Source organism: Halyomorpha halys, unplaced genomic scaffold (assembly GCF_000696795.3).
Source record: "Halyomorpha halys isolate HHAL.00 unplaced genomic scaffold, Hhal_1.1 Scaffold1017.1, whole genome shotgun sequence".
NCBI classification, from domain to species: domain Eukaryota; kingdom Metazoa; phylum Arthropoda; class Insecta; order Hemiptera; family Pentatomidae; genus Halyomorpha; species Halyomorpha halys.
This window is the reverse complement of record NW_027107632.1, coordinates 11,411-15,980: the sequence shown is the minus strand read 5'-3', so window position 1 is coordinate 15,980 and position 4,570 is coordinate 11,411. Positions and strand designations below refer to the sequence as shown.

Below are 4,570 nucleotides of genomic sequence, written 5' to 3'. Positions count from 1 at the left end.
TGTGTGCTGTGATAAGATCGTGGCCAGGAGCTTTTTTAAGATTGAATGTTAAAAAATATGTTATATACAAACACATTAATACGAAGCACACGAACCTTTTAATATTCAGAAGTATACTTATATAAAGTATAAGCAAATAATCAAAAAGCAATGTGTTGCAGCTAACTCACTAGTCTTTTTTTACATCTCATTATCTATTTCGATTGGTTTTCCAACCTCTTATGTTCTAATTGCTTAATTTTAATTAAAAAACAAAAATTAACTTTTTGGAAGTAGAGAAGTCATTATTGCATATAATTACATAAAAATTCAGAGTTATGAACTAGAAGTAGGAATTAACAAAAATTAACGCTTTAAAGAAGTAAGTTTAATCCCTCGTGGTTAAAGAGTGGTATGGCGTTTTAATACGAAAATGTAAGTAGTTGATGTTTTTGTGTTTTTTCCTGTTGGTGAGAAGGAGGATGGAAATTTTTGGAAATTATTTGACGAGAAAATGTATAAACAGAAACTAGGAAGATATGTGTTATGAAATAATACTGGATGTAAAGAAGAACAATAAATTATATTTATATATTTAATTTCCGTTTCTGTTGAGATTATTAAGTTGCACTAAAACTGTCAGTTTTAGTTTTTGAGAACTGTATCAAGGTTGAATAAAAAAACTCCAATTATAAAACCAGTCCTATCACGTCCCTGGAAATATGGCAAACTGAAAGACTTAAAGAATATGACTTATGTTGGTTATACTGAGGCTATGTTATATCAAGCTTTGGGTGTGGTGGTATTCCCTTTCTAGCTTTGGAGGTCTTTGGTAATTTTACAGTGCTCTGTAGTGAAATGGGAGGCTTTGATTTTAGATGTTGGGCAATTTTTAATTAATGTGGGATAACCTATAATCCACTGTTTTTGAAACTAGAAACAAAAGTCATGGTAGGCCTTACGCATTTTTGAAATATATGAACCCGTAAACTGTGGCATCCGAGTTTGTAAAGAAATGCTGTTCGTACATTGTTATAATACTGGTTAAGTGGCTTTTATTGAGAATATAGTTTTACAGCCTCTAATAAGTATTTCATCTCGAATATAGCAGTTTTTATTTTACACGTCTGCGTAAATAAACTACTATAAATGGAAACACTATTTAATTTTAATATTGTCTTTTGAATCTGGGATGGTTATCTTATTTTTATATCGCTGGTCAACAACCACCATATTCCTCCATATACATATTATTTTGTCACGGAGGTGCAGTAAACATGAAAAAATGTCCTCTAACAGCTATTATCTACATGGTTTGAATATGAGATTTTAGTATGTTTTATCCTTAATTTTCTCTATATTGTACATGAAAACTAAAAATATATCTTATCCACATGACTCATGGCCTTAACTAAACCTTTCGAAATATTTTTCAATTCGTACCGCCTCAATGGAGTGAAGAAAACGGTTTATTGCTTCAGGGATAAGGGAATAATATGATAAATATTGTAATACCTATCTGTTCTGACGTAGCGGGGGAAAAAAATACAAAAAGAATGTTGTTGAGATCCTTTCAAAAAGCCGTGGACCATTTCAATGAAACAAAAGTTGCAACATTTCTTACACAATGGTAAATATAATACTGGCTACCGTGGTAATTAGTTTGTGTGCGGGAGGATAACATGAAATCTGAAAAGGGACATGGAAAATGTTTAAAACAATTTGCCTAATCATGTTTATTCCTATTTATCTTATATCCTACAAAAATATATATTATCCAGAAGGAAATTTCCTTGATAATTTATTTTCTTGTCGGAATCTACTAAAAAAATTGATTCTTCATGAAGGTGCTTCTTGCTGTAGAGCTTTCCTTTTTTTATATATATAAGACGAATTAAAATAAATTTATGATACCTGAAATGTGAGGGTGAAAAATCAAGAGGAAAATTAATAACTTAGAATAAAAAAAAAAATTCTCAAGTACTAAATACTAACATTATTCTAAACTTTAATCCTAATGTTGAATCCGAATCAGAATATCTCGCCATAATAAATGTGAAATCAATAAAATTATTTTAGTTTTATGTATATTTTTTATTTCAGAATCCTTTATAATTTATTTTGTAGAGCACTAAATCAAATTTATACTTTTCCAAATGTGCTCTTGGATTTTTTTTGTTATTTTACGATGTCTGGGGGTCGGTCGCATTCGGTTTTATTTTATTTATTTATTTTTTGTTTTCATACCCTCCTGTAATGATGTTAGTGAATATTTGGTACATACATATAGGAGGTATTCTATTTATTTTTGAAATGTTTTATTGAAATAGTGCAAGCTTTCATTTTCAACGGGATTAGATATTATGGTTCTAAGTATCGATCAACACTACATATACATGTTAGATAAAAATATGAGCAAAATAGAAAACAAAAATAAATACGTACATTATAATAATGATGATAATAAATAGAAAAAATAAAACAAATATATGATAAACTAAATTTTTGAAAATAAATGGAAAACAAAAATATAGAAAATCAAAGTCAAGTAAAAGAAAAATAAACAATTGTGGACACTTCCTATATAAAATATTTACATATTTATAAGGGGACCCCGAATCAAGTCTTGTTACCCCATACAGCGCAGGGCAGGACTCTCAGAACAGTATCAAAATTTTGAATTAATAGCAGTGAAAAAACATCTATCTAAACTCTTTTGAGTATTTCTAATGAAACTTAGCCATCTTATAAATTGCTGTACCATACATGTAATCGGTTTTTTTCTAAAGAGTACTGACAGATCTGGCCGGCTTACCTCATTATCCATTCCAACGTAATGCCTTCAATGGTCCATTGACCACGTTGAGACTGCTGGAAGAGTCATTATTTACATAATGTCCACAGTTGGCTGTTTTAGTCCGAACATAATTGATGAAGATACCTACTTTTTGTATAATAGCTGAAAATTGATTCCGACTTAATAATATTCCATTTTTTCTCCCTCCTGATTTGGACAAAGGAAAGAGTAATTTCGCGGTTGGGGGCCAACTGGAGATAACATTGGACGGGAGTGGCCGCCGAGGAGAGCAGTGCGAGGTGCCGAAGAGAGGTGCATTACCGACACTGCTGTCTCCCCAGTCCTGACACGGTTCGTTATCGGCCTCTTTGTGCTCTTTGTCCTGCGAGGACATGTCCCGTCTCTAACACGTTCTCACTCCACATCACTTTTCATTAATGGCTTCGGTCTTGTGCAAGGCACGTTAGTGGAGCTGCATCTCTGCATTTACTGATCTTTCGTTAAACATTAGTTCTAGGGTATAGATAGTACAGCCATTTTTAATTGATATTTAACAAATAATTTTTCTTATTCGAAGTGTATCTACTGTACAATATATGCATGTGATTTATGGGGCATAAGTCTTTGCAGTCCATCGAGTTTGAACAATAAGTAAATCTTTACCATCATAAGCTGCTCTTTTCATCTTGTAAGAACAACAGAATAATGTAGTCTGCAAAAGGTTTTTTTTTTTTTTTTTTTTTTTTTTTTTTAATAATTTATTTATTGTTGCTTACAACTGTATATACATATATACAACAAGTAAATTTGCTGTAGGTGACATAGTGACATGATACAAACATGTGGAGAATCTACCCACCGATAGGACTCCAATAACATTTCTAGAGGAGAAGATCTTGAGGCCGTCTTCTTTTCAGACGCCTAGGAGAATTATTAGGTAATGAAGGAGAAGCCAGGTTAGAAACAAGTGGATTTGGGTGGTTGAGAAGTTGATTATTGAAGGAACGGTATCTGGTTCTGGCCAAATCGGCAACATATGGAACATTGAGGTCCTGATGGATGACTTGATTTGTGACAAAGTAAGGAGCATTAAGGATTTTACGAAGGATTTTGAACTGTAAGGATTGGATTCTGGAGGAATTTGATGGTTTAGTGGAGCAAAACTGTGGAACGCTTCACGATTTGCGTGTCATCCTTGCGCTGGGGCCATGCTAATCTTCTCTGCATCGTTCCAATAATCTGCAAAAGGTATTCTTAAATTTTTCATGGTGTGGAATGGTCCATCAACAAATCGGATTATTGTACTTCATCTTTGACACCAGCCACGTTTGGGAATACTTCAACGTATTGCGTTCATTCATCATTCATTGCGGAAATATACTTGATTCTTTGTCTAAAAGTGGTACTGAAATGTTTCGTGTTAAATGAATACATTCTTTATTCCTTTTGTCTTAGTCTCGGAGGATTATCTGGTATAGAAAAGCTTATATTAGAAACTAGTAGGATTGGAAGGCTAGATAGTTAATTATGGAAGGATTGAATCTGATTCGGGCTAGATCGGTTACATATGGAAAATTTTGGTCTATCTTATAGATAGAATTTTATTTGTGACATAGGAGCATTGAATTGAAATCTTCGACCGTTTGTTTAGTAAATATTGTAAGAATCGAAAATGACATGCAATTTCCTGCCTTTTCAATTTTGTATAAGGATTCCAGGTTAGTCACTTGTCCATATTTATATCCAAGGTATATTTCCAAGAGGGATAAGTGGAATATTAAAGAATACTGTAAG

The 4,570-nt window shown here is 32.5% G+C and overlaps 1 non-coding gene across 1 annotated transcript; it reads right to left on the bottom strand.

The window, feature by feature from the left end:
• Positions 1 to 3,935: 3,935 nt before the first annotated feature.
• Positions 3,936 to 4,039, bottom strand: LOC112210556 (U6 spliceosomal RNA). The gene has a single exon (XR_002945216.1). It is a non-coding gene; the product is annotated as a U6 spliceosomal RNA (small nuclear RNA).
• Between the last annotated feature and the right edge of the window lie 531 nt (positions 4,040 to 4,570).